Source organism: Notechis scutatus, chromosome 2 (genome assembly GCF_049901735.1).
Source record: "Notechis scutatus isolate UNSWTSFEM ecotype Mainland chromosome 2, rNotScu1.2, whole genome shotgun sequence".
Classification (NCBI taxonomy): domain Eukaryota; kingdom Metazoa; phylum Chordata; class Lepidosauria; order Squamata; family Elapidae; genus Notechis; species Notechis scutatus.
In genome coordinates this window covers 266,967,887-266,981,089 of record NC_142010.1, presented here as the reverse complement: position 1 = coordinate 266,981,089, position 13,203 = coordinate 266,967,887, and the positions used below count along the sequence as shown (strand labels likewise).

Genomic DNA, 13,203 nt, shown 5'->3' with positions numbered 1-13,203 from the left:
GCTTCCATGTGTTGGACTAGTGAGGAAGTGTGTTCCAGCTTTTTGACTGCATTTTTGTGTTCATCCAGGCGGGTGCTTATTCTTCTATTGGTCTGTCCAATGTATGTGGCCGGGCATGATGCACAGGGGACTTCGTATATGCCTTGGTTTTCCAGGTCAATTTTATCTTTGGGGTTGCTAAGGATGGCTGCTATTTTTCTGTCTGTTTTGAAGGCAGTCCTGATGTGATGTCTGTGTAGTACCTTACTAATTTTGTCTGTAGTACCTCTTATGTAGGGCAGGACAGCTGTTCCATAGGTCTGTTCATCTTCTGGGTCTCTATTATGTTTCAGTGTGTTTTTGTGGATCAAGCTGGTGATTTTGCTTTTGTGGAAGCCGTTGGCTGTCAGTACTTTAGTCAGGGTGCATAGTTCAGTCTTAATGTGTGTCTTGTCTGCCAGGCGTTTGGTTCTGGTAACAAAATTGACAGACCTACTCCAAGACTCCACATACAAACCCATAAACACAGACCCAACCACATATCTGGAAAAATTAACCAAGAAGAAAATTATAACCAGCCACATAAGCAAAGAGATCCAACACGCGATCATACCCAGAGAGAAATCTTCCAGATGCCCCAAACTATACGGCCTCCCAAAAATACACAAAGAAGGCATACCTCTCAGACTCCATAGTCAGCTCCAGAGGAGCACCACTACAAAACCTAGCTAAACACCTAGCAAAAGAGCTACAGCCCCATGCTGAAACAGCAGCTTCTCATGTAAAAACTCATACCACTTCTTGGAAATGATCAAAGATCTACACGTGAGCAAGAAGATCTGCTTGTAAGTTTTGACGTGGTTTCACTATTCACTCAAGTCCCGATAAAAGAGACCTTGAAATCATCAAAAATAAACACCAACCAGCTAAACACCTCATGGAACTAACAGAACACTGCTTAACCAACACATATTTCATATACAAAGGACAAAGATACAAACAAATAGAAGGAGCTCCCATGGGATCACCACTGTCACCTGTCATTGCAAACCTGTTCATGGAAGAATTCGAATCCAGAGCCCTGGCCAATGCCATCCTCAAACCCAAACTATGGTTAAGATACATCGATGACACATTCGTGATTTGGCCCCATGGACAAGAAAACCTAAACAATTTCCTAACACACCTAAACAGCGCACACCCCAAAATCAAGTTCACCATGGAAACAGAAACAAACAAACAACTACCATTCCTAGATGTACTAATCTACAAAAAACAGATGGCACACTAGGACACACCATATACCAGAAGAAAACCCACACCAACCGCTACCTCAACGCCCAATCCCACCACCACCCAGCACAGATAAACTCCGTGGCTAAAACACTAATTACCAGAACCAAACGCCTGGCAGACAAGACACACATTAAGACTGAACTATGCACCCTGACTAAAGTACTGACAGCCAACGGCTTCCACAAAAGCAAAATCACCAGCTTGATCCACAAAAACACACTGAAACATAATAGAGACCCAGAAGATGAACAGACCTATGGAACAGCTGTCCTGCCCTACATAAGAGGTACTACAGACAAAATTAGTAAGGTACTACACAGACATCACATCAGGACTGCCTTCAAAACAGACAGAAAAATAGCAGCCATCCTTAGCAACCCCAAAGATAAAATTGACCTGGAAAACCAAGGCATATACGAAGTCCCCTGTGCATCATGCCCGCCACATACATTGGACAGACCAATAGAAGAATAAGCACCCGCCTGGATGAACACAAAAATGCAGTCAAAAAGCTGGAACACACTTCCTCACTAGTCCAACACATGGAAGCCACAGGTCATAGCATCAACTTCAATGGCACCAAAACCCTGGCCACTATAGAAAACCCTAATCACAGAATCATCAGAGAAGCCATAGAGATTGAAAAAGACCAGAAAGCATGAATAGAAGAGATGATTCCACCAGGCTGTCAATCATTTGGAAGCCTGCACTCACAAACAAAAAAATCTCCACACCACAAGCCAGGCAAACACCTGGGCACAAACAGATCCCTCCTGATACCTCCAGCTCAAACACATCCCAACCAGGCACCCAGATGAAACCCAGCTTCCTAACTAATGATAGCCGCCATTTACCCGGCCAAGCTGCACTAAAGGCCTCCATTAAAGCAACACAATGCTGCCAGCCAATCAAGATACAAAAAGAGCCAAAAACAGACAGAAGATATTAGAGACACCAATCAAGCAGAACACAGCAAACTCCGAGACCAATAAACACAGACCAAGACTCCCAACCAATCAGGATGAAGAAAAACCATTCTGGCACAGCAATAGGCTGCCCCAAATTCAAATCTGAAACCACTGTAAAAGTCTGACTCACAGACGGACACAATACATAGAAGCCTGATGATGGCAGATGAGATTCTGCTGAAACGTTGCTACAACTTTAAAAGAACAACTACAATGACGTGGGAAAATACCCGAACCAAGCCGAACACCATACATATATATATATATATATATATATATATATATATATATATATATATATATGAAACAATAGGACAGGGACGGTAGGCACATTGGTGCGCTTATGCACGCCCCCTACAGACCTCTTAGGAAAGGGGTGAGGTCAATAGTAGACAGTCTAAGGTTAACGTTTTTGGGGTTTGGGGAAGTCTGGGGTGTTGTGTGGCAGGTGCCTGTCTGTTTGAATTCTTAAGTCCCAGAGCAATTTAACTTCTTCATTTTCTATGACTTCCTCTATTTTATGACTCCATCAAATTCTTGCTTGCAGTCAAATGATATTTCTTGCAGACAGATCTTCCAATGCGCCATTGTTGCTACGTTGTGGTGCTGGTGCTTGTAGTCAGTCTGGGCGATCTTCTCGTAGCAGCTAACCAGGTGGTGCCCCGTTTTTTCAGCCTTTTCTTCTTCCCTTTTTTTTTTTTTGGCAGAGGGGACGTTTTGCTGTCTGTTGCTGTCTTCTCCATTCTGGCTTTGTATGCATTGTTTTAAAAAGTTGGTCTTTTTTCAGCCAGAATTAGCCACTCCGTCTCTTTCTTAAACTTAGTTATTCCATGATCTTGTGATTACCTGCTTGGCCTGTTTTATTTTTAATGTACTGGTCATGTCTTCCCATGCTTTCTTCCTTTTCTTAATTCGATCTTTCTTGTAAGTCAGTTTGGTCCCTCAAGTAGTCAGTAAGCCTTCCTGGGATACGAGCTTCAGTTCATCTTCTTTACTGTGCTTCAGATATTCATCCCTTTTTATTTCTTCCACTGTTTGATGTCGTCATAACAGTCCGTATCCACCTATTTTCTCTGGTCCGTAGAGTCCATCCCTATCGCTGCGAGGATGAAGGCATGATTCATTGTCCTTACTTTCCTGGTCCTTCCATCCAGGGTCTGCTTCAGTCCAGTCCATCATTCCGGCTGTGTATTTCATTAGGGTTGCTCAGGTGTTTATTGTCCTGAAGACATTTCCTCCACTGAATTTGAACTTTAAAACAAAATTAACAGAACAACGAAGTAACAGAGTTGGAAGGATTAACGGATCAACTCTGCTAATCTGTTAATCCTTCCAACTCTGTTACTTTGTGGTTCTGTTAGGGACCTTGTAGGTCATCTAGTCCAACCCCCATGCCCAAAGCAGGAAACCCTACACCGTTTCTTACAGATGGCAGTCCAGTCTCTTCTTCAAAGCCTCCAGTGATGAAGCTTCCATAACTTCTGAAAGTAGCTTCTGTTCTGCTGGTTGATTGTTCTCATTGTCAGAAAATTCCTTCTTATTTCTAGGACTTGAATCTCTCCTTATTCTGTTTCCATCCATTGTTCCTTGTCTGGCCTTGGGGTGCCTTGGAAAATAGCTTGACCCCTTCCTCCTCCTCTCTGGGGCAGCCCCTCAAATATTGGAAGGCTGCTCTCCTGTCTCCCCTGGTCCTTCTCTTCCCTAGACTAGCCAGGCCCAGTTCCTGCAACCATTCATTGTATATTTTAGCCTCCAGTCCCCTTATCACCCTGGTTGCTCTTCTCTGCCCTCTTTCTAGACCTTATTTGCACTCTTGATGTTTACATGTCTAACTTTTTTCTTCACTTCCATGTGCTTGATATTATTACCCCAGATAGACCCCTAGCTATCTTATTCCCTCCCCTCTGAAATTTTGAGGAGTGGAAGACTTAGACTTAAAATAAACTTTAGAGTCACTTTGAATGTACAACTAATCGGCATACATTAAAATGAAATTTCCTTGCATGCAGCTCTCAAAGCGTCACCACCCCCAATATACCCTACATAAAAAGGTAAAGGTTCCCCTCCTTGCACCTACGTGCTACTCATTTCTGGCTCTAGGGGGCAGTGCTCATCTCCGTTTCAAAGCCAAAGAGCCAGCGCTGTCCAGAGACGTCTCCGTGGTCATGTGGCTGGCATGACTAAACACTGAAGGCCCACGGAACGCTCTTCCCTTCCCACCAAAGTGGACCCTATTTTTCTACTTGCATTTTTTTACATGCTTTCGAACTGCTAGGTTGGCAGAAGCTGCTGGGACAAGGAACAGGAGCTCACTCCGTTACTTGGCGCTAGGGATTCGAACCGCCGAACTGCCGATCCTTCTGATCAACAAGCTCAGTGTCTTAGCCCCTGAGCCATCGTGTGCTATACACTACATAAAACATCACTACATAAATAAATCAATATAAAATTATGCGTATCCTCCAGAGGTGGGTATTCAGCAGGTTCTGACCAGTTCTGGAGAACCGGGTAGCGGAAATTTTGAGTAGTTCGGAGAACCGGCCAATCCCACCTCTGACTGGCCCCGCCCCATCTATTCTCTGCCTCCCAAGTCCCAGCTGATTGGCTGGGTCTTCGTTGGTTGCCCTGCCCAGGAGAACGGAGCTGGAAAGCAGGTTAGAGGGGTAGGGTGGGGAAGGGGGATTTTGCAGGATCCTTCCCCTGCCACGCCTACCTAGCCATGCTCACAGAACCGGTAGTAAAAATGTTTGAATCCCACCACTGGTATACCCCCCTATAGTATATGACACGGAGAATAACACAGTCTAGTAAAGTCTAGTATAGATAGCGAGAAAAACAAAGAAAATGAGGAGTGAAGACTGGCATATTTACACCGGAATTATTAGTCCTGATCAACAAGCTGCAAGGTTGTCTCTGGGACGCCAGCTCGATTCGTGTGTGTGTGTGTGTGTGTGTGTGTGTAGATGAATATTGCAAGCTTTCCAAAGAGCTGCCAGCTCAGCTTCTCTGCTGCTTTTCAAGTTTCCCACGCAACCTGTGTTATCTTTTAGTTTGGAAATGTTTTGGTTTCCCGATTCATTAAAAAAAAAAAGTACTTTGCTGCCAACCAGTATTGTTCTTTTCATGTTGCCTCTTCAGAACTTGTAGGACATATTTTCCTTTTGAACTCTTCCACTTTGTTAATCCCGGAGCTTTTTTATTTTATTTTTTAAGCCTCTTGTCTGCCTTTGTTTTCCTCTCCATCAAGAGATCCTCTCTCGGACCCTTCACAACCTCCATCAAAGGCGAAATAAGCGCACGTATCCCTCCCTAAATCGCTCTTGAAACTCTCTGATATTTTAATCCCTGCCATTTTCTCACAACTCTCTAAAAACAAGTTCTGCGCCACCGAAAACTTCCTTTGCAAGTGCCACCGCTAAGGTGAAAAAATCTGCTTTTTGCCTAATTAGTCTTGAAAAACAGAGCCCCAAACAACGTTCCTGACAAGAATATGGAAACAGTTAAGACCCACACAGTAGTCCCAGAGCCCAGCTGTGCTTGTTAAGACACAATTTCATGCGCACTTGTACAGACACAAGTGATGTTTTTTAGCGCCAAATAGCAGGAAACAACATTTTGAAAATGCCACATTCCCAAAGTGTGACAACAATTGCCAGCTATTTGTGTAAAAGCTGCAGGATGAGTCTAGCTTTAAATTTACACAGTGTTAAAAAAATATCCCTGCTGACTTCAAATGTGAACTTAAAACCACTTTTGTACCCCATTGTTTTGAAAGGGTGACCTGCAAGATAAAGCGATGCGAGATGCATCAAAGTTCTGGGATCTGGTCAGATCAAAGGGTCATGAGATCATGGGGAAAAGCTGCAATGGTCGTAATTGTGAGGATTGGGGGGGGGTAGGTGACTTTTCTCAGTGCCGTTGTAACTTTGAACAATTGCTAAACAAGTGGCTGTAACTCGACAACTGTGATGACCCAAAGGGGCGTGGCACAAAGGAAACACAGTCACATAAGAAAGAAAAGTTCCTTTAATACCTCCAACTTTGCCCCCCCATGTCCAGGTTACTTTCAGCTGGAGAAAAAAACTCTCCCAAGAACAGTCTTTTAAGTGGAGGAAATTCAGTCCAAAATCAAAGTAGATAAAAACTAACTAAGAAATCCACACCAACCATGCTGCAGCAATTAACTGGACAGGGCAGATAAGGAGTTGCAGACTTCAAAGGCCAACAAAACGCACCAAGTTGGGAAGTTGCCAGGAACCCAGATAAGCCTCGACAATCAAAGGTAACTCATGATTTGCTTCCAACAAGTTGCCGTGTGCAAACTCTCTTTTTATACACTGTTCTCCCAACTGCAGCTAATGAAGGGAATCAGGACCCTTTCCTCCCCCGTAAACCACACAACCCACGTTGCTCCCTTCTCCGTTCCTCCCTGCATGCCCTAGGATGAAGAGGGGGTGGGCCTTGGTCTTCGTCTGAACTCCCTCTCCCTTGCTCTATCTCTCCCCTGCTCTGCCCAACCGGACTGTGCCCTTCCCCAGTTTCTTCCACAGCCAACGGAGCCACACTCCCACTCCCTGTCAGCTGCTCGGACTCCTCCTCGGAATCAGATTCCAACAGGGGCATGACAACAACTGTCTAACGCATTTGCCCCCCGAAGCAGCTGAGGTTGAAAAAGCAGGAAATAAAGACAGCCAAGAGCCCAGGCGGGTGGCTGGGCCAAACAGATGACCAGAAAGTCGGCGCAGTGAACCGGTTTGGTGTCTGCTGGTCTTCAGAGCTAGCAGTTCTATAGAACCAGGCCAAACCGGTAGCATCCCACCATCGGTCTCTACATCTTTTTGACATGATGGCGACCAAAACTGGATGCAGGCTTCCAGGCCTGGCCTTACCAAGGCGTTATAAAGTGGTGTTAACACTTCACCCGATCTTGATTCTGTCCCTCTGCTAATGCCACTTAGGACCGTGTTGGCCTTTTTTGACAGCTGCAGCACAGAGCTGGCTCACATCCAAGCGACTGTCCACGAGGACTTCCAAGGTCCCTCTTGAGATCCCTATTGATCCCTATTGACCCCAAGATCCCTACTGAGCCAGAATGGTTAGGCCTTCTCTCTCTCTCTCCACTGGACGCAGCTGCCCTCTTCCCTGTGGTCTGTCAAGTGCCATGCCGGAAAGCGCATGAAAAAGAAGCCTCGTTTGAAAAATCAGAGCACACCCAGGTCTGCGTGAAAATGAACTCCGGCCCCCTTTGAAGGGCTGGGCTGAGCCCAAAGCCCCCTTGAATGGGAACACACCAGCCGTTCGGCTACAAATTCAATAGCCGGCGCAACCAGGGATCGGCTGGGGCCACCAAGGGAAGGAGGTTTGAAGGCCTTGCCTCCAACAATATGGCTTTCCTGGCTTTGAGGATCAAGGTCACCAACTCTGACCTCTGGCAAGGAACTCACCCCCTGCCAGACCCCCCTTCCCATCCATCAATGGCATGCCTTCCCATTATGGCCAGATTAGAGAACTCCGTTGAGCTACTTTTTCCCAGACCAGGCGCTCGTTGGGAAGGCGCCTCGGAGCTCCTGTCTCTTTCGCCAGGACACTCGGCTCTGGGGGGAATGTGGGGCTGTCCCCCCTCCCAGGCCAGGCCCCGAAGGGCCTGCTCAGGTTGCAGCAGGAGCAGTTTTCTACGGAATACAGAATCACAGAGTTGGAAGGGACCTTGGAGGTCTTCTAGTCTAGCCCCCTGCTCCAGCAGGGGACCCTACTACCTTATTCCTGACAGATGGCAGTCCTGTCTCTTCCTGGAAGCCTCCAGGGATGAAACATTTCGCCAGGGAAGAAGGAACAAGAGAGAGATTCAGAGGGCATCGCCATCTTTTAATCCTGCCCCAAAGCTGCTGCGAGAAGCTAAGAATTTATCCTTGTGGCACCACACCCACACAACCCTCCTCTCAGCTGTGCCCCTGGGTTCGTTTTCTTTCTTTCTTTCTTTCTTTCTTTCTTTCTTTCTTTCTTTCTTTCTTTCTTTCTTTCTTTCTTTCTTTCTTTCTTTCTTTCTTCCTTCCTTCCTTCCTTCCTTCCTTCCTTCTTTCTCTCTCTATCTCTTTTCTCTCTTTTTTCTTTTCTCTCTCTTTTTTTTTCTCTCTCTCTCTTTCTTTTCTCTCTCTCTCTTTCTTTCTTTTCTCTCTCTCTCTCTCTTTCTTTTCTCTCTCTCTCTTTCTTTCTCTCTCTCTCTTTCTCTTTTTTTCTTTTCTCTCTCTCTCTCTTTCTCTCTCTCTCTTTCTCTTTTTTTCTTTTCTCTCTCTCTCTCTCTTTTTCTTCTCTCTCTCTCTCTCTCTCTCTCTCTCTCTCTCTCTCTCTCTCTCTCTCTCTCTCTCTCTCTTTCTTTTTGGGAGCCTCTAAATGCCAGAAGTAACTCAAGCTCCCCATCAAAGGGAATGAAGCAGGAGGAGGAAGAGGAGGGAGCAGCAGGCCAAGAGAGGCATGGAAGACCTTCCCGGCCCCTTTGGGTGTCCAAACACTCTTGCAGCCAAGAGGCTGGCAGCGAATTCAGCTCTGGAGATCACGAGGTGCCCGCGAGCACCAACGAGTCAGCGCCTTACCCGCTGCGCTGAACGCCCAAGCCATCTCGGGGCTCCTCGGGTTTTTTACTGGGGAAGCAAACCTCTTCCAATGTTGTCCTCTGCACCCTTGGGAGCAGTGCGATGCGCTTTTATGACACGGCACTCTTGGGGGAGGGAGGGCAGTCGATGGTCTCTGGGCGGGGCTGCTTTCGTTGGGTTCCTGACGCAACTCTGTCATATCATCAGTGCCAGAAGGGAGCCAGGTTTGTTTCTGGATTATGTACGAGGGGCTTGCCCTGAGGATGTTGGTGGGGGCGTTGTTTTCTTTCTCTTGTTTACAAGGGCAAGACCCTGGGCTATAAACAGAGAGCAAAGCCCACTCCCTTCTAGCACTGGCGGTGTTCCTCCTCCCCCTCCTTGCAAACCCCACTCCTTTCTAGCCCTGATCATGTTACCTAGTTGGGTCATGAAACGTCTGCCAGAAAACAAGCAAGCTCAGAGAGCACCAAGGACCCCACCATTCTCCTCCTCTTCCTCGCTCCTTCCTCCTCCTGCTTCCTTTTCCTCTTCCTTTAACTCCTCCTTTTCTTCCTCCTTCCCTCCTTCCCTCCCCCTCCTTCTCCTTTTCCTCCCTCCTTCCTCCTCTTCCTCCTCCCTCCTCCTTTTCCTCCTCCCTCCTCCCTCTTCCTCCTCCTGCCTCCTCCTCCTCCCTCCCCCTCCTCCTTTTCCTCCCCTCCTCCCCTCCTTCTCCTTTTCCTCCCTCCTTCCTCCTCTTCCTCCTCCTGCCTCCTCCTCCTTCCTCCCCCTCCTCCTTTTCCTCCTCCTCCTCCTCCTTCTCCTTTTCCTCCCTCCTTCTTCCTCTTCCTCCTCCCTCTTCCTTCCCTCCTCCCTCCTCCTCCTTCCTCCCCCCTCCTTTTTCCTCCTCCCTCTTCCTTTTCCTCCTCCCTCCTCCCTCCTCCTCCTTCTCCTTTTCCTCCCTCCTTCTTCCTCTTCCTCCTCCCTCTTCCTTCCCTCCTCCCTCCTTCTCCTTTTCCTCCTCCCTCCTTCCTCCTCTTCCTCCTCCCTCTTCCTTTCCTCCTCCCTCCTCCCTCCTCCTCCTTCTGCCTCCTCCTCCTTCCTCCTCCTCCTTTTCCTCCTCCCTCCTTCTCCTTTTCCTCCCTCCTTCCTCCTCTTCCTCCTCCCTCTTCCTTTTCCTCCTCCCTCCTCCCTCCTCCTCCTTCTGCCTCCTCCTCCTTCCTCCCCCTCCTCCTTTTTCTCCTTTTCCTCCCTCCTTCCTCCTCTTCCTCCTCCCTCTTCCTTTTCCTCCTCCCTCCTCCCTCTTCCTCCTCCTGCCTCCTCCTCTTTCCTCCCCCTCCTCCCTTTCCTCCCCCCTCCTCCCTTTCCTCCTCCTCCCCTCTCCTCCTCCTCCTTCTAGAAGGCCACTCCCTTCTAGCGCTGATGATGTTACCTAGTTGGGTCATGAAACGTCTGCCAGAAAACAAGCCAAGCTCAGAGAGCACCGGGGACCCCCCCAGTTCAGCCCCAAGCTACAAATATTCTCCTTTGATCTCTCCCTCCCTCCCTCCTTCTCAATGCTAGACCAATAACTTAGCAGTCAACTCTGCTCCAACTCACCCTGAGCTACAAGTCTTCCTTCCTCTCGATGCCGGTCTTCTGTGAGTCAGCCCCATTTCCCCATTGCCTCCTGTGCCCCCGCCCCTCCGAAAGCCCCTCCAAAGTCCTGGGCAGAGGGGCAGGCAACCGGTGTGGGGGGGGCTGCCCCGGGCAAAGCCATCTGCATCCCAGTGCATCTCTCCCCCCTCCCCAGCCTTTCTCCCCCATTGGCCAGCTCAACGTATGAGATTTCCCCCCAGATTAAACCGAGATTCTTTGTAAAATTATCCTTCATGAGCTCTTTGACTTACCTAATCATAATAATAATACAAAAAACACACCAGAGGTGCCAAAACCTCTCTGGGGAAGCATTCGGAGCCCCCCCCAAAGGGGTTTTGGGGGGCAGAAATGCAAAGGGAAGCAGAGGCTTTCTCAGGAATTCTGCCTTGGGGGGGAAGAGGGGGGTGAGAAACCACTCTGCTTTTGAAGCTGATGGCAGGGTCTCTTTTGCAGAAATTTCCTGACAGAACCGAAGGGCTGGTCCACCCGTGGAACAGAAGTTGCCCCCAGAAGCTGTGGGTGCCTCCATCCCCCCATGGAGGCTTTTAAGAAGAGACAGGACAGCCATTTCTCTGGAATGGTAGAAGGTCTCCTGTCTGAGCAGGGGGCTGGACTAGACGACCTCCAAGGTCCCTTCCAGCTGTGTCATTCTGTTAATTAATCTGTGGAACAGCTTCCCTCCAGAAGTTCTGGCTGCCTCCATCCCTGGAGGCTTTTAAGAAGAGACAGGACAGCCACTTGCCTGAGATGGAATAAGGAGTCCTGCTCAGGGTTGGGCTAGAAGACCTCCAAGGACCCTCCCAGCTCAGTGACTCTGTTCATTAGTCAGTGGGACAGTTTGCTTTCAGAAGTTGTGGGGGCTCCATCCCTGGAGGATTTCAAGGACAGCCACTCTGTCCAGAAGGCTACGGGTAGTCCTTGACTTACGGCTACAACCGAGCCCCAAACAAAAAGCGAGAAACGCCTCCCGTGAGTTTTGCCCCCTTTTACAACTTTCCACGTTTGTTATCAGTGAATCACTGCAGTTGTTGAGTGAGTCACACAGTTGTGAAGTGGATCTGGCTTCCCCACTGGCCTTTGCTCGTTGGATGGTTGCAAAATGGCGATCCCATGATCCTTGAGACACAGCGAACGTCGTAACTATGAACCAGTTGCCAAGCATCTGCACGTCGATCGTGCAACCCTGGGGATGCTGCCATGGGCATAAGCGTGAGAAATGGTCATAAGTCACTTTTTTCAGTGCCTTTGTAACTCCAAACGGTCCCTAAATGAACGGTTGTAAGTTGAGGGCTGTGAAAATATCTACAGTCCCCTCACATCCTGGACATAAACTGTTTCAACTCCTTCCCTCAAAACGACACTATATAGAGCCCTGCACACCAGAACAACTAGGCACAAGGGGAGTTTTTCCCCGAACGCCATCACTCTGCTAAACAAACAATTCCCTCAACACTGGCCAACTATTTAGTGAGACTGCATTACTATCATTCTTCTCATCCTTCCTATTCCCTATCTCTTCCAACTTATGACTATAATCGTGTCGCTTGTATCTTTACGATATAAATATATTGTTTTATTTGTTTCCTAGTACGATTTGATTGCTTATTAGTAACCTTTGACTATCATTAAGTGTTGTATCTTTTGATTCTTGATGAGTGTATTTTATTTCTTCTTTATGAACACTGAGAACCTATGCACCAAAGACAATCACACTTGCCCAATAAAGAATTCTATTCTATTCTATTCTATTCTATTCTATTCTATTCTATTCTATTCTATTCTATTTATTCTACTCCTGATTCATATTCATATTCATATTCATATTCTACTCTACTCTACTCTACTCTACTCTACTCTACTCTACTCCACTCCACTCCACTCCACTCCACTCCATTCCATTCCATGTTCTACTCTACTCTACTCTACTCTACTCTACTCTACTCTACTCTACTCTACTCTACTCTACTCTACTCCACTCCACTCCACTCCACTCCATTCCATGCTCTACTCTACTCTACTCTATTCTACTCTGTTCTACTCTATTCTACTCTATTCTATTCTGTATAGGGTCTCCTGCTTGAGCATGGGGTTGGACTAGAAGACCTCCAGGATCCCTTCCAACTCTGGTGACCTGTTATTCTATTGGGAATCCTGAGGTTCCCCTCTCCCTTCTAAGGACAGGGGGGTCACCCCCTGTGGGGTCCCCAACACAGCCTTGAAAAGCCCTCCCCCTCCCCCCACCTCCAATTCAATTGAATTCATCCATGATGGACAGCTCCCCCCTCTTGACTCCTGGGCAGGAGGTTTCCACATCACACACACACACAAAATCCCCCCTGACAATTGACAGCTCAGCTTGACTGATGGCTTTTCTCCAGGAAGGGGTGGGGGGGCAGGGAGGCAAGGGGTGGGGGCAGAGGGCTGGATTGGAGGGGTCCTGGGGCTGAGACCCCGGTCAGGGGGAAGGGGGGGGAGGGCGGTGAATGGATCTGTCCATCAAGCCTGAATGAAGAAGGAGTCAAGAGGCTCTAATGAGATTCAGCCACCAAAGGCCTCATGGAGGTTAAGCGGCTCTTCAGAAGAAGAAAGGAAGGAAGGAGGACAATGCTAAACTTTTAGCCTTTGTGTCTTTGTGCGGGGAGTGTGTGTGTGTGTGTGTGTGTGTGTTTGTGTGTGTGTATAAAGGACTTCCTAAATGCTGCCGGACATTGTTCACGGTCCTTCAAATGCAAGCAACTCCTGGCGATAAAAATCTT

The 13,203-nt window shown here is 47.8% G+C and overlaps 1 protein-coding gene across 3 annotated transcripts in view; it reads right to left on the bottom strand.

The window, feature by feature from the left end:
* The window catches only part of CNTFR (ciliary neurotrophic factor receptor), a 367,691-nt gene that overhangs the window by 297,058 nt on the left and 57,430 nt on the right, over positions 1 to 13,203 (bottom strand). The window lies entirely within an intron of this gene.